Here is a 23,438-nt window from a genome sequence, read left to right as displayed (position 1 = left end):
GCAAAACGTATAACTGAGGCCTTGACTGCTATGTTGGTGTTAGACGTGCGTCCGGTATCCGCCATTAGTGCAGTGGGATTTAGACAATTGATGGAGGTAGTGTGTCCTCGGTTCCAAATCCCGTCTAGATTCCACCAGCATCCTCAAAGCAGCAGCGACAAGCGTGCGTCTGTCTGTTAAAGGGTGGTGACACCCTCAAAGTGTGCTACACAAACAATTAAAATATTGTTCTTTTTTTTCTGTCTTTGTGAAATGTGTGGGCTGTAGCCGCACCTGCATCCTTAAAGCAGCAGCGACAAGCGTGCATCTGTCTGTTAAAGGGTGGTGACACCCTCAAAGTGTTCTACACAAACAATTAAAATATTGTTCTTTTTTTTTCTGTCTTTGTGAATTGTGTGGGCTGTAGCCGCACTTGCATCCTCAAAGCAGCAGCGACAAGTGTGCGTCTGTCTGTTAAAGGGTGTTGTAACTCTCAAAGTGCTCCAAAAAATAAAATAAAAATTTTAATGTGTTTGTGACTTGTGTGCGATGTAGCCGCACTTGCATCCTCAAAGCAGCAGCGACAAGCGTGCGTCTGTCTGTTAAAGGGTGGTGACACCCTCAAAGTGTGCTACACAAACAATAAAAATATTCTTCTTTTTTCTGTCTTTGTGAATTGTGTGGGCTGTAGCCGCACTTGCATCCTCAAAGCAGCAGCGACAAGCGTGCGTCTGTCTGTTAAAGGGTGGTGACACCCTCAAAGTGTGCTACACAAACAATAAAAATATTCTTCTTTTTTCTGTCTTTGTGAATTGTGTGGGCTGTAGCCGCACTTGCATCCTCAAAGCAGCAGCGACAAGCGTGCGTCTGTCTGTTAAAGGGTGGTGACACCCTCAAAGTGTGCTACACAAACAATAAAAATATTCTTCTTCTTTTTTCTGTCTTTGTGAATTGTGTGGGCTGTAGCCGCACTTGCATCCTCAAAGCAGCAGCGACAAGCGTGCGTCTGTCTGTTAAAGGGTGGTGTAACCCTCAAAGTGCGCTCCACAAACAATAAAAATATTCTTTTTTTTTTTCTGTCTTTGTGAATTGTGTGGGCTGTAGCCGCACTTGCATCCTCAAAGCAGCAGCGACAAGTGTGCGTCTGTCTGTTAAAGGGTGTTGTAACTCTCAAAGTGCTCCAAAAAATAAAATAAAAATTTTAATGTGTTTGTGACTTGTGTGCGATGTAGCCGCACTTGCATCCTCAAAGCAGCAGCGACAAGCGTGCGTCTGTCTGTTAAAGGGTGGTGACACCCTCAAAGTGTGCTACACAAACAATAAAAATATTCTTCTTTTTTCTGTCTTTGTGAATTGTGTGGGCTGTAGCCGCACCTGCATCCTTAAAGCAGCAGCGACAAGCGTGCGTCTGTCTGTTAAAGGGTGGTGTAACCCTCAAAGTGCGCTCCACAAACAATAAAAAAATTCTTCTTTTTTTTTCTGTCTTTGTGAATTGTGTGGGCTGTAGCCGCACCTGCATCCTCAAAGCAGCAGCGACAAGCGTGCGTCTGTCTGTTAAAGGATTACATCGGTGACAGCATCCAAGTAGGCATGTCAGACAGTCCGTACCTGTACTGGCAGGAAAAAGAAGCAATTTGGAGGTCCCTGTACAAACTGGCTCTATTTTACCTGAGTTGCCCCCCTCCAGTGTGTACTTCGAAAGAGTGTTTAGTGCAGCCGGGAACCTTGTCAGCGAAAGGCGTAGGAGGTTGCTTCCACAAAATGTGGAGAAGATGATGTTCATAAAATGAATTATCAACTCTTCCAGGGAGACCAGCCTCCAGAACGTACAGAGGGACCTGTGGTTCCAGCAGGGACGAATTAATACTCTGTGAGGATGAGGATGTACACACTGAAGAGGGTGAGGAATCGGTGGATGAGGAGGATGAGGATGACATCTTGCCTCCGTAGAGCCAGTTTGTGCAGGGACACATTAATTGCCAGCTTGTTTTGTGGGGGCCCAAACGAACCAATCATTTCAGCCACAGTTGTGTGGCAGACCCTGGCGCTGAAATGATTGGTTTGTTAAAGTGTGCATGTCCTGTTTATACAACATAAGGGTGGGTGTGAGGGCCCAAGGACAATTCCATCTTGCACCTCTTTTTTTTCTTTGCATTATGTACAGTTTGGGGCCTAGTTTTTCAAACTGCCATCCTGTCTGCCAGTGCAGTTTCACGCCTAGATGGGTCACGTGTTTGTGCCGCCCACTCGTGTCGCTTAGCATAGTCATCCAGCTACCTCGGTGCAACCTTTTGGACATAAAAACACTATTGTGAGGTGTTCAGAATAGACTGGAAATGAGTGGAAATTAAGGTTATTGAGGTTAATAATAGCATAGGAGCAGAAAAACCTACAAATTCTGTGATTTTAGCTGTTTTTATGCTTTTTTTCAAAGAAATACAGATCCAAAACACAAAACCCAGAACCCAAAACACGGAAGGGTGGTTTTGGCAAAACCAATCCAGATCCAAAACACGAAGAAAGATCCAGATCCAAAACCAAAACACAAAACACGAAAAGTGGCCGGTGCACACCCCTAGTATATATATATATATATATATATATATATACTGTATATCTGTATGTGTGTATATATTGGAAAACTGGTACTTGAAATAAGGACTTGATAGGCAGATTTCCGGGGAATAGACAATGTCTTTTTTTACCGGCAGCAGATACTGAAGAGCATCATACTTAGGCTTAGGCCTAGAAACACAGGTACATACAGAAAATAAGTAAATGAACATTTCAGTTTCCCACATTAGCGGGGGTCTGGAATCCAGTGGTACCATTGTGCAAAAAGCAGGGTACATTCTAGCAACCCCACACTCCATAGGCTCTGTTTTTCTGGGACAGTCCCGCCTTACATGATCTGGCTCTCCGCACTAATAGCAAACGACCCTGGTGTCTCCAGCGGTGTTTCCTTGAGGAGGGGTGAGAGTCGGGGTCACAGACCAATGGGGTGCCATCTTCACAGGTTGCCCATTCCCTGGTTTGTTTTCTGGCATCTTTGTCATATTTCCTGTGGTCTCATACCGCTTCAACATTGTAATTAATTCCTCTAAATTCTGAGGATTAGCGTGTATGACCCAGCGTTGTATATTCCACCTTAGAGTTCTTATACAATGGTCAATAACCACCATCTCTACAATCTGAGTGGCAGTGCGGTCTTTTGACTGGAGCCAACTTCGTCCCTGTCTAGCGAGTTCTGCCACATGCTTCCGAATTGGGGACCTCTGGTAATAGGGCCCATTCGTGGATTCGCTGCGCTTTCCCAGAAGCAGTGAGACCTGACTTGACCAGAATGGCACTTTTAACTAAGTCATATTTCTCCGTATCAGCAGAGGATAGATCAGCATATGCTTTCTTAGCCTCACCAGTAAGATAGGGGGCAAGCCTATAATCCCAAGTATTCACTGGCCATTTTAAGCCCTGTGCCACCCTCTAAACTATGAACAAATACACCTCTGGGTCATCTGAAGCAGACATTTTCTTTAGATGCCCTGCAGCAATTATTGTGTCCATTGATTGGGTCACTAATTGTAACATTTGCTCCTCTGTCTTTTGATGGAAGGCTAGCAAATTTACTATAGTATGATAAACTTCCCCCATTTTTACAGTGGGAGGTGTATGCAAGAAAAATAAGAAGCCAGTTTACACAAATATATATATCTTTGCACAGTCAACTAAGCTCAGCACAGCAAAAGCAAAACAATGTTCTTTACCAGTAATGCAGGGGTTAAACAGAACACAGGAGGGAATTTTTTTTTTGCTTTCAGCAATGCAATGCTTAATTAAACCTCAGTATGTGAACTCTGCTCTGTTCAGTCATCAGGTGAACTTGATTACACAGCATGCCAAAACTAGCTTGTGAATAATAGTCAGCATTTGAACGCATGAGGGAAAAAAATAAAGTGAGCAGCTTTTTCATTTTTTTTCAGCAGCAACTTAACTCTCAGTACACAGAAAATTACCCAGTGATTTTAATATACCTACGGTTATGTAGGTCTGCCAGCCATTAATCATATATACCGGAATGTTTTGCCTTCAAATCCTTGGCCACATCTGGAAGCATTTGGCGTTTGCACGGTGACTCAGTAGCTCAATTTTTCCCATATGGGCCACCATATTTTAAAATGGGTACTTGAAATAAGGACTCGGTAGGCAGATTTCCAGTGAATACACAGTGTCTTTTTACTGGCAGCAGACACTGAAGAACAGCATACTCAGGTATAGACCTGGAAACACAGGTACAGTACATACAGAAAATAAGTAAATGAACATAAAAGGTACCAGCACTCCTCGTGCTTTAGCAGTCAGTCTGCTGTAGTGGCCTGGCATAGCCCCTGGTCCCTGACACTACAGTCACTTGGGCCTACTCGCTGGTCGCTATTCAGCATCAGTGCATGGAAGAATAACTGAATGAGAGTCTTCAACTCTTCCTCTGCTGCTGCTTTCCTGCTGGCTCTGGGCGACCTGGAAAACCCAGAATTCCATATCTCCACTTTGAGCTGTGCAGCCCAGAAAGCCCAGAGTTCCAAACTTCTACTGCAGCTGCAGAATGTGCCGGTCTTGTTTTCCTCTCCCTTGGAGGGAGCTGATCCCACAGAACGTGGGCATTTCAGGAGAGAGACTACTCTCACTACTATATATATACTGTATATATATATATATATATATATATTTATATACACTGTATAACCCTCCCATCCCGCAGCCTAACCCTAATGTGGACATGCTGAGGATGTTGACCTGTCATGTTAATCCATTTCACAGTCCTCCTAGCAAGCTAATGGACCTGTGGTAACAGGCAAAATTAGAGGGTCCACAGGAGAAATCTGTGATTTCTCTGATAGGTGTAAGCAGTGACAACCATTTCCTTTAGCAATAATAGAAATTATCAATGCTTCATAAATAGACCCCATAGTTTTATTTGATCGCTGCTTCTAGTTTTTTCAAGATGGGATTTCTCTGTGTTTTATAGGGGTGGGCTGAATAGGAAGGGGGCAGTGGCATCATGAGGGGGGTACGAGGGGAGCGGTCATATCCGGGTGTCACCCTCATAGGGGTTGACACCAATATACTGGCTCCTCTGCAGTGACAGGAGTAGGGGTGCTGCAGCATCCTGCAGCATCTGGCTCCTGTCATAGAAGAGGAGCCGACAGTGCTAACAACCCAGTCTCCGGGGGCAGCCCAGCATCTTCGGTGATGCTGGGCTGCCCCGCAGAGTGAAGTCATAAGGATCTTGCGCGAGGCCACACCCTTTTATGTTAGCCCACGCACTCTTTTCGGGTGGGGGCGCCCATCTTCTGCCTGTCTCCTGGCACATACCCAGTGTTTCCAGTGTTTTTTTTTTATTTTTGGGGGGGGGGGTTTCCCCTATTTCTCCCAGTTTTTGGCAATGTTAAGTTATACTGTTTCCACCTTTGGATTTCTTTCCTGGTCGGATAGAATTACCTTTTGAGTTTTTTTTATACATTCTTTACTCTAGTTTTGTCAAAACTCTAGTTTTGTTACAGTATGTAATTACGACAGCATTTTAAGAAAAAATATGCCATGGAATTATTCCTGGAAAACCAGGACAAAAAACTGTTAAGAGACCAGGAAATTTGAATATATGAATGTGGAAACACTGCACATACCTGTTCTGCAGGGTCCGGCTGTATAAAAATAAATGCTGATTGGTGGATTAATCTGGCCATCCAACAATCACAGAGTGGCATATCTCCCGACACTGATTGGTGGATGGCTGGAGCTATCCACCAATCAGAGTACAGAAGGTTGCAGGAAAAGACTGAGAGGGACTTATGACAGCAGGGTATGTTCTATGGTTAGGTCAACATGTAGATCTGAGGTCTCATCTATTAAGCTGGGACAGCATTTTTCAGGTCTGGGCATTATTTGCACTGAAGGATGAAGGAGAAATAAATTTGGGATGCCCTTTTTAAATAAAAAGGGGATTGCAGCTTTGGAGTAAGATTTGGGGTATTTTTAGGGGAGGGGATCAGGTCCAATGGCGCATCTATAATGGGTGCTGGCTGTGGGGTGCGTTTGCCAGTGACCAGGAGCTGCAGAGCAGCAAAAATCACAGGGAAAATTACACAGCAGCCATTTTCTCTATGATTTGCACATGTGCACTAGAGGTGTCCTCGGGAATAAGACACAGGTGCCATTTTCCTAGAGACCTGTGCATGCGCAGTAGACTCTGGCACCAAGCCAGAGTCTACTGTACTGCCAGAGAGGAGGGGGTCCACACGGAGGTTGCACATAGGCTCTTTTCTCTATTAAACTATCCCGTGTCAGATCTGTGGTGTTATATAAGGTGAAGTTTGTGGGGGGTGACAAAAAATGTAGTGTATTATTTTTAATAAGAGAATTGTGTTTGTGAGGGGAGGGGGCAAATCTGGTATTTGATTTTTTAATGAGAGAGGGGGCAGGATGTACTAAAGGTAAAAATGCGGTAAAACCCCCGAAAATGCAGTTTTCAGATTTTTTTCCGCATTCCCTGAATGTACAGCCATGGCCAAAAGTTTTGAGAATGACACAAGCATTGTTTTTCACAAAGTCTGCTGCTTCAGTTTTTATGATGGCAATTTGCATATACTCCAGAATGAGAAGTGATCAGATGAATTGCAATTCATTGCAAAGTCCCTCTTTGCCATCACAATGAACTTAGGACCTCATTCAGAGTGTCTCGCTAGATGCGATCGCTTGCCCCAGCGTATGCAAATTTGTCAAAGTGACGCCACGGGAAGTGATCGCTCGCCAATGCATAAGCATGCCCACCATGTCTTAGCGAGTGGCCAGCGTACGCCCAATCGCACAGTCAGAGCCGCCCACCAGCACACGTCATCTCCACAAAGTGTATTAAAACATTGGTACATCGAGGACAATCGGAAGCGATCGCAGAGCTTGTGGTTGCCTTACCTTACCTCAAGCACTGTGAGGACTTCAGTGTAAAAAACAGGCAGGTGACGTGTACCATGATGCTGGCTGTTAATTATGCATGCCTCTAAAACGGTGTTGAAACACTCAGGCATGCCTGCGTTCGCACCTCCACTCCCCCGTTATTAGTGTCCTGTCCCTGTTACCACCCACAAGCGGCCTCTCCTGTCGCTCATTTCACTGGGCTGCCTTTGCTAGGCGAGTGAGCGGCCTTTGATCGCAAAGAGTAGTTTGCGCACGCGCATAACAAAGCGTGCGCATGCGCGTAAGCAAACCATTGGCCTGCTTGCGAGCATACAGTGCTATCGAGAGACTCTGAATGAGGTCCTTAATCCCAAAAACAAAATTTCTATTGCATTTCAGCTCTGCCACAAATGGACTAGCTTACATCATGTCAGTGATTCTCTCGTTGACACTGATGAGAGTGTTATTATTATTATTATTATTATCCTTTATTTATATGGCGCCACAAGTGTTCCGCAGCGCCTTACATAGTACATAGAACTAATAAATGAACAAGAAACAAGTAACTTACAGTACATTACAGTGCAGGACAGGGACACAACTTATATACATTGCTGAAATAGTGATTAAAGCACTCACAATAAGCTGCCGGGAGTTGGCGGTCCCGTGTTAGGTGCCCTAATGGGGAGTAGAGAGTAGAAGAAAATGTAAAGAGAAGCACATGAGGGAAGAGGTCCCTGCTCATGAGAGCTTACATTCTAAGGGGAGGGGCAGACAGACAGGCGTGACACAGAAGGGGAAGATAGGAAGGAAAGAGCATGAGGTGGGTTAGGAGGAGTGCTGGAAGGCCTTGATGAAGTAGTGGGTCTTGAGAGCCCGTTTGAAGATTTGTAGAGAGGTGGAGAGTCTGATAGGGAGAGTGTTGACGAGGACAAGGCTGGAGATCACTCTGTCATGCTGATTGAGTTCGAATAACAGACTGGAAGCTTTAAAAGGAAGGTGGAGCTTGAAATCATTGTTCTTCTTCCGTTAACCATGGTTACCTGCAAGGAAACACATGCAGTCATCATTGCTTTGCACAAAAAGGGCTTCACAGGCAAGGATATTGCTGCTAGTAAGATTGCACCTAAATCAACCATTTATCAGATCATCAAGAAATTCAAGAAGAGAGATTCAATAGTTCTGAAGAAGGCTTCAGGGTGGCCAAGAACATCCGGCAAGCGTCAGGACCATCTCCTAAAGTTGATTCAGCTGCGGGATCGGGGCACCACCAGTGCAGGGCTTGCTCTGGAATGGCAGCAGGCTGGTGTGAGTGCATCTTCACGCACAGTGAGGTGAAGACTTTTGGAGGATGGCCTGGTGTCAAGAAGGGCAGCTAAAAAGCCACTTCTTTCCAGGTAAAACATCAGGGACAGACTTATATTCTACAAAAGGTGCAGGGATTGGACTGCTGAGGACTGAGGTAAAGTTATTTTTTCTGATGAATCCCATTTGAGATTGTTTGGGGCATCTGGAAAAACGCTTTTCCGGAGAATCAAAGGTGAGCGCTACTATCAGTCCTGTGTCATGCCAACAGTAAAGCATCCTGAGACCATTCATGTGTGGGGTTGCTTCTCAGCCAAGGGAGTGGGATCAATCACAATTTTACCTAAGAACACAGCCATGAATAACGAATGGTACCAAAACATCCTCCAAGAGCAACTTTTCCCAACCATCCAAGAACAGTTTGGAGATGAACAATGCCTTTTCCAGCATGATGGAGCACCTTGGCATAAGGCAAAAGTGATAACTAAGTGGCTCGGGGAACAAAACATCGAAATTTTGGGTCCATGGCCAGGAAACTCCCCAGACCTTAATCCCATCGAGAACTTGTGGTCAATCCGCAAGAGGCGTGGACAAACATAAACCCACAAACTCTGACAAACTCCAAGCATTGATTAGGCAAGAATGGGCGGCCATCAGTCAGTATGTGGCCCAGAAGTTGATTGACAGCATGCCAGGGCGAATTTCAGAGGTCTTGAAATAGAAGGGCCAACACTGCAAATATTGACTCTTTGCATAAACTTAATGTAATTGTCAATAAAAGCCTTTGACACTTATGAAATGCTTGTAATGTTACTTCAGTATACCATAGTAACATCTGACAAAAAGGTCTAAATACACTGAAGCAGCAAACTTTTCTGAAAACCAATACTTGTGTCATTCTGTATGCGCAGAAAGATGCCAGAGGGACTTCTGGGTGTTAAACCAGGAAGTTCCTCTCTCCGGCAGCATTGCAATAGTCAGCTTTTATCGGGAGAGCTATCCTTCACGAAATTCTTGGTACATACCGCAGTAGTGAACCGCGGTATGTACCCGAAGTCAGGGTGGATGTACCGCATCGCGGAAGCGATGCTTAGTACATCCCGCCAAGGAGGTGTAGTTTTTAATGGGTTGGGTATGGGAGACCGGCAGTCGGGATGCCGGCTGTCAAAATACTGACATCAGAATCCCGACAGGGGCTTAGTAAGTATTCTAATCCTTCACCCCCTAACCCTCCCCTCCTGCATTCTAACCCTCCCACCCACACCCTAACCCTTTCCGTTAGTGCCTAAACCTAACCATCCCCACCTTAATGCCTAAACCTAACCCTCCCCCCTTAGTGCCTAACCCTCCCTGTGGTGACTAAAGCTAACTCCACCTGTCCGCAGACTAATCCTAACCCAGAGCCGGCCCTAGGCATAGGCATTGTAAGCAAATGCCTACGGCATCTGGAATGCCTAGGGGCATTCCGCGGCTCTGCAGATCTTAACCCCCCCACTGCCATGATCGGGCAGTGCAGCAGTCAGCTAGTCAGGTGACTGTGGTGAGAGCCTGGTCAGAATGAGCCTCTGCACAGAAGCTCATTCTGGCTACACGAGACCAGCTGCAGTGCAGACAGTGCCCAAAGTCCCGCCTACTGAGCCAGGCCTTTCTTGAAAGTCCACCCCTGGGCATTCCAGATTCACGATAAGCCCCACCCCTAATTCTCGTGAAGCCCCGACTCCAATTCACATTAAGCCCCGCCCCAAAGCTGTGTTCCCTCGGATGCCTGAATCTCTGCCTATTCACCTGGGCCCCCTCACCTCCGTCACCTCCTCCATCAACACTGCAGCAGCCGGGCCCTAGTCCACATAATCAAAGGTGGGTGTAATGTATGTCTCTATATATAAAGTAATCAAATTGGTGTTTGTATTAATGCAAATACATGACATAGTAAGTGTATTTGCAGGAGTGTCACAGCTCCTGGAGGATTATTATATATATTCTATAATTTGGGAAGTCACCCTACATCTTCATTTATTAACTTTAGAGTGCCAATCTTCACCTACTGTGTGCAGGGGCGGATTAGGCCGCTGGGAAAGCGAAAAGTTCCCGCTGGGCTGGTCCCATGAACCCCTCTGCTGGGCTGGCTGACACTGCCAGCCGGCCGGGTCGATGCTGGCTGCCGCGCTTTCGCAATTTGGATAGCTCCCAACTCCGCAATCACTGTGCTGTGTGTGTCCCTGCCCTCTGCTACCCGCTGTCAGGCCCCATATCTGGGGTGGTCGGGGACGGGCCATCCCCTTGGTCTGCGGGAAGCGAGCTGGACCAAGCAAGAATTTGCTTGAGGCTGCTGTATAGCTGGGATGGAGTAGGAGCCGCCGCCGCTGGAGGAACGGGACACTGGTGGGAGAAGCTTTCACTGACTGGCTGTGTGCAGTGTACAAACTGTCTGCTGCTATCAGCGCGAGAGAGGGACGGCAGTCGGGACCCATGCCTAGAGCAGTTGACCCCGGAGTGGAGGTGATTCATGTTACTTCTACCCAACGATTCCCTTCCACTCTCATCCTGACTGCTTATTCTCACCCCTACCAACCTGCCCCCTGCTCCACACCACTGCTCCCACCCTGCCCCCTGCTCCACACCACTACACCCACCCTGCCCCCTGCTCACACTACTGCTCCCAACCTGCCTTCCTGCTCCAAACTGCTACTATTCCCAGCCTGCCCCCTGCTTCGCAATACTACTACAAGACTGCCCGCATTACTACTACTCCCACTTCTACTCCCATCCAGACCCTAATCTGCACTACTACTACTCCTATCCTGCCCCCTGATTGACTAGCCAGACTACCCTCTGGCCTCACAATACAGTACCCACCTGTTATCCCAGCCTCTGGAGCATACCATAACTCTCCCTAACCCCAGCCTCCGGATCTTACCCTACTCTCTGGCCCCCTAGACATACAGTACCCCCCAGGCTCTGGACATACACTACCCACCATATCCCATGGCCCCAGTGAAGTACACTGCTCAGCCAATTTTTTTTTTACTTGTGGAGGCCAATTTGTTTTTATGTTTTTCCTGCGGCGGACAATGTGTTTTTTTTTTTCCTGGTGGTGTCAATACGTGTATTTGTATTTTACCTGTCTAGGGTTTGATTTTTTTTTCTGTGGGAGCCACTGTGTTTTATTGTTTTCTGTAAGGACCAATGTGTTTATTTTTGATGTGGTGGCCAATGTTTGTGCATTTATTTCTTATGGCGGCCAATGTGTTTTATCTTTTCCTGTGGGGGCTAATGTGCTTTTTTTTTCCTGTCAATATGTGTATTTGTATTTTACCTGTCTGGGAGCCAATGTGTTTAATTGTTTTCTGTTGGGGCCAATGTGTTTCATTTTGTTCCTGTGGGGGATAATGTGTGTTATTGCTTTCTGTAGGGGCCAATGTGTTTGTTTGTTTTTTCTGTGGGGGGACAACGTGTGTTTTTCCTGTGGGGGTCAATGTGTCCCCCTTAACAGACTCCGTCCCCATTAGGGCTGCTACTATAAATTTCCCAGGCTGGTTTTCCATCCCAATCCGCCCCTGACTGTGTATTATATATACAAAGTCAGAAATCCACTGCACTCGCCACTCCCAGATTTGGGGTGTAGACCTGCACTCACCCCATTATTTTTTTATACATTATTGTGAGTGATTTAACAATGGAGAGTGCTGAGTTTTCTGTTTTTATTTATTTACATTTTTATTTACTTAAGCAATGTGGTCACAAGCCACTTGCACCATACTTGCCAACAATCAGCTCCAGCCTTCCGGGAGGGAGCTGATTGTCGGCTAATAGCGGGGGGCGGGGCCGGCCATTTTTGTGTCACACTGCGGGCGGAGCCGGGGCGGGGCCGCACGATCGCATCATCGTGACTCCGCCCCCTCTTCACAATGCCATGATTTTCAGTATTGTGAAGCAGGGGGCAGGGCCACAATGACGCGATTCTGTGCGAATCGCGTCACCGGGCCCACCGCTGCGGGTATTTCTGTTTTTTTCAGGGGGGAGGTGGTGAGGGTCAGAGACTTCCGGGAGGCTTGCCTGCCTTTCCAGGGGGCCGTGAGCGGCACCCGAAAATTGGGAGTCTCCCGGCCAAATTGGGAGGGTAGGCAAGCCTGACTTGCACCCCATGCCTGGGAATGGCGAGTGCAGGTCTGCACCCCAAATCTGGGAATGGCGAGTGCAGTGGATTTCTGACTTTGTATATTTGGTTAATTCTTATGGTCATAGCTTTCTCATGCACCCCTGAGCAAGCTCATTTATAATAACCTGTGTCAGCTGCCTTTTTGGTAGTATGATAGAAGCTATGTTTGGTGACTGCCTTGCCTTTAAAAGCTATTAGCTGGCAGGTGACTTTAAACCAGGTAACATTTTTTTCAGTTTAAACTCTGTGATAGCAGCTACCAGGTTTCCATAAGTATGACAGATTGTGTAGGACCTGCAGAGAAGTGGGGTCCCGTGATGTGGACTGCAGGCTTAATGCATTGATCAATCCATGAACCAAAACCCCATTATTTATTTATATATTATTGTGAGTGATTTAACAATGGGGTGTGTTGAGTTTTTGTTTATATACATATATATATATTAGGGGTGTGCACCGGCCACTTTTCGTGTTTTGGTTTTGGATCTGGATCTTTCTTCGTGTTTTGGATCTGGATTGGTTTTGCCAAAACCACCCTTCCGTGTTTTGGGTTCTGGGTTTTGTGTTTTGGATCTGTATTTTTTTGAAAAAAAGCATAAAAACAGCTAAAATCACAGAATTTGTAGGTTTTTCTGCTCCTATGCTATTATTAACCTCAATAACCTTAATTTCCACTCTTTTCTAGTCTATTCTGAACACCTCACACCTCACAATAGTGTTTTTATGTCCAAAAGGTTGCACCGAGGTAGCTGGATGACTATGCTAAGCGACACGAGTGGGCGGCACAAACACGTGACCCATCTAGGCGTGATACTGCAGTGGCAGACAGGATGGCAGTTTGAAAAACTAGGCCCCAAACTGTACATAATGCAAAGAAAAAAAAGAGGTGCAAGATGGAATTGTCCTTGGGCCCTCCCACCCACCCTTATGTTGTATAAACAGGACATGCACACTTTAACAAACCAATCATTTCAGCGCCAGGGTCTGCCACACAACTTTGGCTGAAATGATTGGTTCGTTTGGGCCCCCACAAAACAAGCTGGCAATTAATGTGTCCCTGCACAAACTGGCTCTACGGAGGCAAGATGTCATCCTCATCCTCCTCATCCACCGATTCCTCACCCTCTTCAGTGTGTACATCCTCATCCTCACAAAGTATTAACTCGTCCCCACTTGAATCCACCACCACAGGTCCCTCTGTACGTTCTGGAGGCTGGTCTCCCAGGAAGAGCTGATAATTCATTTTGATGAACATCATCTTCTCCACATTCTGTGGAAGCAACCTCCTACGCCTTTCGCTGACAAGGTTCCCGGCTGCACTAAACACTCTTTCGGAGTACACACTGGAGGGGGGGCAACTCAGGTAAAATAGAGCTAGTTTGTACAGGGGCCTCCAAATTGCCTCTTTTTCCTGCCAGTACAGGTATGGACTGTCTGACATGCCTACTTGGATGCTGTCACCGATGTAATCCTCCACCATTCTGTCAATGGTGACAGTATCATATGCAGTGACAGTAGACATGTCAGAAATTGTTGCCAGGTCCTTCAGTCCTGACCAGATGTCCAAACTTGGTCCTGCCTGCCCTGCATCACCGCCAGCGGGTTGCTTAGGATACCTAAGTTTTTTCCTGGCAGCCCCAGTTGTGGGAGAAAATGAAGAAGGAGCTGTTGACGTGTCACGTTCCACTTCAGCTGACAGTGTGTTCACCAGCAGGTCTTTGCACCTCTGCAGGCTTGTGTCGGCCGGAAAGAGAGACACCACATAGGCTTTAAACCTAGGATCGAGCACGGTGGCCAAAATGTAGTGGTCTGATTTCAACAGATTGACCACCCTGGAATCCTGGCAAAGCGAATGAAGGGCTTCATCCACAAGTCCCACATGCCGAGCGGAATCGCTCCGTCTTAGCTCCTCCTTCACTTTCTCCAGCTGCTTCTGCAAAAGCCTGATGAGCGGAATGACCTGACTCAAGCTGGCAGTGTCTGAACTGACTACACGTGTGGCAATTTCGAAGGGCTGGAGAACCTTGCACAACACGGAAATCATTCTCCACTGCGCTTGAGTCAGGTGCATACCCCCTCCTTTGCCTATGTCATAGGTGGATGTATAGGCTTGAATGGCCTTTTGCTGCTCCTCCATCCTCTGAAGCATATAGAGGGTTGAGTTCCACCGGGTCACAACCTCTTGCTTCAGGTGATGGCGGGGCAGGTTCAAGAGTGTTTGCTGGTGCTCCAGTCTTCGGCACGCAGTCGCTGAATGGCGAAAGTGGCCAGAAATTTTTCGGGCCACCCAAAGCGTCTCCTGCACGCCCCTGTCGCTTTTCAGAAAATTCTGCACCACCAAGTTTATTGTGTGAGCAAAACATGGGACGTGCTGGAATTTGCCCAGATGTAATGCCCGCACAATATTGGTGGCGTTGTCAGATATCACAAATCCCCAGGAGAGTCTAAGTGGGGTAAGCCACTGGGCGATGATTTCCCTCAGTTTCTCTAAGAGGTTGTCGGCGGTGTGCCTCTTACTGAAACCGGTGATACACAGCGTAGCCTGCCTTGGAACGAGCTGGTGTTTCTGAGATGCTGCGACTGGTGACGCTGCTGCTGTTGCTGCGTAAGGTGATACATCTACCCAGTGGGCTGTCACAGTCATATAGTCCTTAGTCTGCCCTGTTCCACTTGTCCACATGTCCGTGGTTAAGTGGACATTGGGTACAACAGCATTTTTCAGGACACTGAGGACACTTTTTCTGACATTTCTGTACAGTCTCGGTATCGCCTGCCTAGTGAAGTGGAATCTAGACGGGATTTGGAACCGGGGACACACTACCTCCAGCAATTGTCTAAATCCCACTGCACTAATGGCGGATACCAGACGCACGTCTAACACCAACATAGCAGTCAAGGCCTCAGTTATACGTTTTGCTTCAGGATGACTGCTGTCGTACTTCATCCTCCTCGCTAAGGACTGTTGGAGGGTCAATTGTTTAGTAAAAGTAGTGGTGTTCCTACTTCCTCTCTGGGATGATGAACGACTCCAAGCAGCAGCAACAGCAGCAGCTGCAGCAGGAGGCGTAGCAATGCAGGATCCTCCGGAGGAATCCGGGATAGGAGAGTCAGTCATGCCAGTGACATGGCCTGCAGGACTACTTCCGATCCTGACTAAGGAGGAAATTGACGAGGAGGGAGTTGATGGTGTGGTTTGCAGGTGCTTGGATACAACAGGACAACGGGATTTAGGTGTCCCTGGACTGCTTACGGTCTTAGCCAAAGTTTCTGAACTTGACAGTAACTTATTGCCGTATAAGGGAGGATGTTCCTAGGTGGTTAATGTCCCTACCCCTACTTATTCCACCTTTACATAAGGTACATATGGCAAGACAGTTGTTGTCCAGATTTGGATAGAAATATTGCCAGACCAAAGAGGTGGAATGTTTGGTCTTCTGCCCAGGCATGACCGTGATGGGCTTTTTCATCCCACGGACAACAACTGTCTCCCCCGGAGCCTGATTTAAACAAACCACATCACCATCAGAATCCTCCTCGCCAACTTCCTCCTCAGCGCCAGCTACACCAGTATCCTCATCCTGTTGTACTTCAACAGTGACATCTTCAATTTGCATATCAGCAAGTGGACTGTGGGTGCTCCTTTCAGCACTTGCAGGGGGCGTGCAAATGGTGGAAAGAGCCACCTCTTCCCGTCCAGTGCTGGGAAGGTCAGGCATCGCAACCACCACCACACTTGGACTCTCCTTGGGGATTTGTGATATCTTCTTAGAAAGCACAGTTCTTCGCTGTGCTTTTGCCAGCTTAACTCTTTTGATTTTTTTAGTGGGAGGAGGGCTTCCATCGTCATGTGAAGCTGAACCACTAGTCATGAACATACTAGGGATCGACCTTAGCCGTTCCTTGCCACTCCGTGTCGTAAATGGCATATTGGCAAGTTTACGTTTCTCTTCAGCTGATTTAAATGTTTTTTTCAAGGTCATTTTCCTGAACTTTGTCATTTGGGATTGTATGTGCCCTCTATTATGACATTGGGCATCGGCCTTGGCAGACGACGTTGATGGCATGTTATCGTCTATGTCATGACTAGTGGCAGCAGCTTCAGCACTAGGAGGAAGTGGTTCTTGATCTTTCTCTATTTTATTTTTATCGGAGAAAGTTTGGTCCTCCATTTATGTTATATCGATTTGATATATACGTGCGGCTAAACACAGAAAATATTTCTTTATTTTTGCTGGAGAGTAGTGCACTTTGTGGGTTACACCAGCCTTTAAGAAATGAGCCAGCCGGCTCTTTACTTATGGGACACAGGCGCACGCTTGGCACTACTTTGTTGATGCACGTGCGGCTACTGCGCACACAATTCACAAACACAGAAAATAATTTTTTTTTTGGTTTGGACTGGAGTGTACTTTGGGGGTTACAGCACCCTTTAACGGTCAAGCCAGCCGGCCCTTTACTTATGACACAGGCGCACGCTTGGCATTACTTTGTTGATGCACGTGCGGCTACGGCGCACACAATTCACAAACACACAAAAAATATAATTTTTTTGGTTTGAACTGGAGTGTACTTTGGGGGTTACAGCACCCTTTAACGGTCAAGCCAGCCGGCCCTTTACTTATGACACAGGCGCACGCTTGGCACTACTTTGTTGATGCACGTGCGGCTACTGCGCACACAATTCACAAACACAGAAAATATATATTTTTTTGGTTTGGACTGGAGTGTACTTTGGGGGTTACTGCACCCTTTAATGGTCAAGCCAGCCGGCCCTTTACTTATGACACAGGCGCACGCTTGGCACTACTTTGTTGATGCACGTGCGGCTACAGCGCACACAATTCACAAACACAGAAAATATATATTTTTTTGGTTTGGACTGGAGTGTACTTTGGGGGTTACAGCACCCTTTAATGGTCAAGCCAGCCGGCCCTTTACTTATGACACAGGTGCACGCTTGGCACTACTTTGTTGATGCACGTGCGGCTACTGCGCACACAATTCACAAACACAGAAAATATATTTTTTTTTGGTTTGGACTGGAGTGTACTTTGGGGGTTACAGCACCCTTTAACGGTCAAGCCAGCCGGCCCTTTACTTATGACATAGGCGCACGCTTGGCACTACTTTGTTGATGCACGTGCGGCTACTGCGCACACAATTCACAAACACAGAAAATTATTTTTTTTTTGGTTTGGACTGGAGTGTACTTTGGGGGTTACAGCACCCTTTAATGGTCAAGCCAGCCGGCCCTTTACTTATGACACAGGCGCACGCTTGGCACTAGTTTGTTGATGCACGTGCGGCTACTGCGCACACAATTCACAAACACAGAAAATAATTTTTTTTTTGGTTTGGACTGGAGTGTACTTTGGGGGTTACAGCACCCTTTAACGGTCAAGCCAGCCGGCCCTTTACTTATGACACAGACGCACGCTTGGCACTACTTTGTTGATGCACGTGCGGCTACTGCGCACACAATTCACAAACACAGAAAATAATTTTTTTTTTGGTTTGGACTGGAGTGTACTTTGGGGGTTACAGCACCCTTTAACGGTCAAGCCAGCCGGCCCTTTACTTATGACACAGGCGCACGCTTGGCACTACTTTGTTGATGCACGTGCGGCTACTGCGCACACAATTCACAAACACAGAAAATAATTTTTTTTTGGTTTGGACTGGAGTGTACTTTGGGGGTTACAGCACCCTTTAATGGTCAAGCCAGCCGGCCCTTTACTTATGACACAGGCGCACGCTTGGCACTAGTTTGTTGATGCACGTGCGGCTACTGCGCACTCAATTCACAAACACAGAAAATATATATTTTTTTGGTTTGGACTGGAGTGTACTTTGGGGGTTACAGCACCCTTTAACGGTCAAGCCAGTCGGCCCTTTACTTATGACACAGGCGCACGCTTGGCACTACTTTGTTGATGCACGTGCGGCTACTGCGCACACAATTCACAAACACAGAAAATATATATTTTTTTGGTTTGGACTGGAGTGTACTTTGGGGCTTACAGCACCCTTTAACGGTCAAGCCAGCCGGCCCTTTACTTATGACACAGGCGCATGCTTGGCACTACTTTGTTGATGCACGTGCGGCTACTGCGCACACAGTTCACAAACACAGAAAATAATTTTTTTTTTGGTTTGGACTGGAGTGTACTTTGGGAGTTACAGCACCCTATAATGGTCAAGCCAGCCGGCCCTTTACTTATGACACAGGCGCACGCTTGGCACTACTTTGTTGATGCACGTGCGGCTACTGCGCACTCAATTCACAAACACAGAAAATATATATTTTTTTGGTTTGGACTGGAGTGTACTTTGGGGGTTACAGCACCCTTTAACGGTCAAGCCAGTCGGCCCTTTACTTATGACACAGGCGCACGCTTGGCACTACTTTGTTGATGCACGTGCGGCTACTGCGCACACAATTCACAAACACAGAAAATATATATTTTTTTGGTTTGGACTGGAGTGTACTTTGGGGCTTACAGCACCCTTTAACGGTCAAGCCAGCCGGCCCTTTACTTATGACACAGGCGCATGCTTGGCACTACTTTGTTGATGCACGTGCGGCTACTGCGCACACAGTTCACAAACACAGAAAATAATTTTTTTTGGGGTTTGGACTGGAGTGTACTTTGGGAGTTACAGCACCCTATAATGGTCAAGCCAGCCGGCCCTTTACTTATGACACAGACGCACGCTTGGCACTACTTTGTTGATGCACGTGCGGCTACTGCGCACTCAATTCACAAACACAGAAAATATATATTTTTTTGGTTTGGACTGGAGTGTACTTTGGGGGTTACAGCACCCTTTAACGGTCAAGCCAGTCGGCCCTTTACTTATGACACAGGCGCACGCTTGGCACTACTTTGTTGATGCACGTGCGGCTACTGCGCACACAATTCACAAACACAGAAAATATATTTTTTTTTGGTTTGGACTGGAGTGTACTTTGGGGCTTACAGCACCCTTTAACGGTCAAGCCAGCCGCCCCTTTACTTATGACACAGGCGCACGCTTGGCACTACTTTGTTGATGCACGTGCGGCTACTGCGCACACAATTCACAAACACAGAAAATAATTTTTTTTTTGGTTTGGACTGGAGTGTACTTTGGGGGTTACAGCACCCTTTAACGGTCAAGCCAGCCGGCCCTTTACTTATGACACAGGCACACGCTTGGCACTACTTTGTTGATGCACGTGCGGCTACTGCGCACACAATTCACAAACACAGAAAATATATATTTTTTTGGTTTGGACTGGAGTGTACTTTGGGGGTTGCAGCACCCTTTAATGGTCAAGCCAGCCGGCCCTTTACTTATGACACAGGCGCACGCTTGGCACTACTTTGTTGATGCACGTGCGGCTACTGCGCACACAATTCACAAACACAGAAAATATATATTTTTTTGGTTTGGACTGGAGTGTACTTTGGGGGTTACAGCACCCTTTAACGGTCAAGCCAGCCGGCCCTTTACTTATGACATAGGCGCACGCTTGGCACTACTTTGTTGATGCACGTGCGGCTACTGCGCACACAATTCACAAACACAGAAAATAATTTTTTTTTTGGTTTGGACTGGAGTGTACTTTGGGGGTTACAGCACCCTTTAATGGTCAAGCCAGCCGGCCCTTTACTTATGACACAGGCGCACGCTTGGCACTACTTTGTTGATGCACGTGCGGCTACTGCGCACACAATTCACAAACACAGAAAATAATTTTTTTTTTGGTTTGGACTGGAGTGTACTTTGGGGGTTACAGCACCCTTTAACGGTCAAGCCAGCCGGCCCTTTACTTATGACACAGACGCACGCTTGGCACTACTTTGTTGATGCACGTGCGGCTACTGCGCACACAATTCACAAACACAGAAAATAATTTTTTTTTTGGTTTGGACTGGAGTGTACTTTGGGGGTTACAGCACCCTTTAACGGTCAAGCCAGCCGGCCCTTTACTTATGACACAGGCGCACGCTTGGCACTACTTTGTTGATGCACGTGCGGCTACTGCGCACACAATTCACAAACACAGAAAATAATTTTTTTTTGGTTTGGACTGGAGTGTACTTTGGGGGTTACAGCACCCTTTAATGGTCAAGCCAGCCGGCCCTTTACTTATGACACAGGCACACGCTTGGCACTACTTTGTTGATGCACGTGCGGCTACTGCGCACTCAATTCACAAACACAGAAAATATATATTTTTTTGGTTTGGACTGGAGTGTACTTTGGGGGTTACAGCACCCTTTAACGGTCAAGCCAGTCGGCCCTTTACTTATGACACAGGCGCACGCTTGGCACTACTTTGTTGATGCACGTGCGGCTACTGCGCACACAATTCACAAACACAGAAAATATATATTTTTTTGGTTTGGACTGGAGTGTACTTTGGGGCTTACAGCACCCTTTAACGGTCAAGCCAGCCGGCCCTTTACTTATGACACAGGCGCATGCTTGGCACTACTTTGTTGATGCACGTGCGGCTACTGCGCACACAATTCACAAACACAGAAAATAATTTTTTTTTTTGGTTTGGACTGGAGTGTACTTTGGGGGTTACAGCACCCTCTAACGGTCAAGCCAGCCGACCCTTTACTTATGACACAGGCGCACACTTGGCACTACTTTGTTGATGCACGTGCGGCTACTGCGCACACAATTCACAAACACAGAAAATATATATTTTTTTGGTTTGGACTGGAGTGTACTTTGGGGCTTACAGCACCCTTTAACGGTCAAGCCAGCCGGCCCTTTACTTATGACACAGGCGCACGCTTGGCACTACTTTGTTGATGCACGTGCGGCTACTGCGCACACAATTCACAAACACAGAAAATAATTTTTTTTTTGGTTTGGACTGGAGTGTACTTTGGGGGTTACAGCACCCTTTAACGGTCAAGCCAGCCGGCCCTTTACTTATGACACAGGCGCACGCTTGGCACTACTTTGTTGATGCACGTGCGGCTACTGCGCACACAATTCACAAACACAGAAAATAATTTTTTTTTGGGTTTGGACTGGAGTGTACTTTGGGGGTTACAGCACCCTTTAACGGTCAAGCCAGCCGGCCCTTTACTTATGACACAGGCGCACGCTTGGCACTATTTTGTTGATGCACGTGCGGCTACTGCGCACACAATTCAGAAACACAGAAAAAAAATTTTTTTTTGGTTTGGACTGGAGTGTACTTTGGGGGTTACAGCACCCTTTAACGGTCAAGCCAGCCGGCCCTTTACTTATGACACAGGCGCACGCTTGGCACTACTTTGTTGATGCACGTGCGGCTACTGCGCACACAATTCACAAACACACAAAAAATATTATTTTTTTAGCACTTGTGGGGAGCACCCCTGATGGACAGAGCACCCCCTGGACAACACTACAGCACTCCTTTAGGACTGGGACACTGCACAGGACTTTGGAGTGGACACAGCCCCTATGGAGAACTGACTGCACAACGCAGTCCAGCCAGCCCCTATGGACTTTGAAGTAGTGGACACAGCCCCTATTAACAACAGCAGCACAGCACAACACAGCCAGCCCCTATGGACTTTGAAGTAGTGGACAACAGCAGCACAGCGCAGCACAGCACAGCACAACACTACTCTGCACTACACTACACTACACAGCCCAGCCAGCCCTAACTCCCACCCTCCCTCTTCACTGTCCACAGCCTAGTGAGAAAATGGCGCCGACGCGGGTACCTTATATAGGTTCCAAAACCCGCGAGACTCGGAAGGCGGGATGATGACGTTTTGCCTCGATTTCAGATCCGAGTCAGGCGGGAAAAGTCGAGCCTGACTCGGATCTGCCTCGGATCAGGGGGGCTCGGGGGGGTTCGGATTTCAGAAATCCGAACCCGCTCACCCCTAATATATATATAATATACTGGTATATACAGAGTGTCACCGGGGGAACCAGAGCTGAGATTGGGAGGGATGGCGAGTGATATGGAAGGCTTCACAAGCCCTTCCTGAGTCATATAGAGTACCACCCCTGCGTTGTGTAATATCACACCCACTGCTCCCAAAGGAACAGTGGGCCTGATTCAGAGGCGCTCGCAAAAAGCGATGAATCAGGGCGGGCGCTGTTTTTTATAGGAGTGGCCTCCTGGTCGCTCGCATAGCATAGAATCTCTGTGTTACACTTCAATTGCCACAGACATATTGTATCTGTATGTGGAGCTTCTCAATATATATGCAAACACTCACAGTATCTTTGTGTATTTTTAATTACTAGTCACAGACCTGTATACAGAACCTGCTTCTTATTACTGACTAAACCTTGCATAAATATAGATATACATATGCGCATTTGTGCGAATCGGATTTCGCCGATGCAGAATAGCGTCCGATCTACTCTTTATCGGCCCACAGACGACTAGATCATCAGATAATAATTACAAATTATCATAACCAATTATTTGACTTCGACTATATATATATATATATATATATATATATATCTTTGAATACACAGTTAAATTCTAGAAATAACCTCAACAAACTTAAGAGAAAGGCGCTGTATGATCTAAAAAAGAATGATTTTCTCACTATCAGGAAAGCTGACAAAGGGGGAGCCGTAGTGGTTTTGAATACCACTGATTATGAACAAGAGGTACTTAGGCAATTGGCTGATTTAAATACCTACCGATTACTACCTGGTGATCTTGGTATAGCCTTTAAAAATAAACTGGATCTAATACTTATAAATGCTTTGAACAATAAGTGGATTGATGAGAACACATTTAGTTTTTTGAAGGAGTTTCCTATCTGTCCTGTATTATATTTATTGCCTAAAATACACAAATCTTTAATAAAACCCCCTGGACGACCGATTATTTCGTCCCGCAATTCTTTATTTGCGCCCATCGCTCAGTTTCTCGATAGTTTCCTTCAAGATTGTGCGTTGAAAACAGGTGGTAATTTAAAGGACACTAATGATTTTATTGACAAATTACATACTGTACCTTTAAATACCAGTGGTATACTGGTAACTCTTGACGTTTCTCCCCTTTATACGGTAA

The sequence above is a fragment of the Taudactylus pleione genome, unplaced genomic scaffold (assembly GCF_031769625.1).
Source record: "Taudactylus pleione unplaced genomic scaffold, aTauple2 ptg000105l, whole genome shotgun sequence".
Lineage (NCBI taxonomy): Eukaryota > Metazoa > Chordata > Amphibia > Anura > Myobatrachidae > Taudactylus > Taudactylus pleione.
This window is presented reverse-complemented; position numbering follows the sequence as displayed.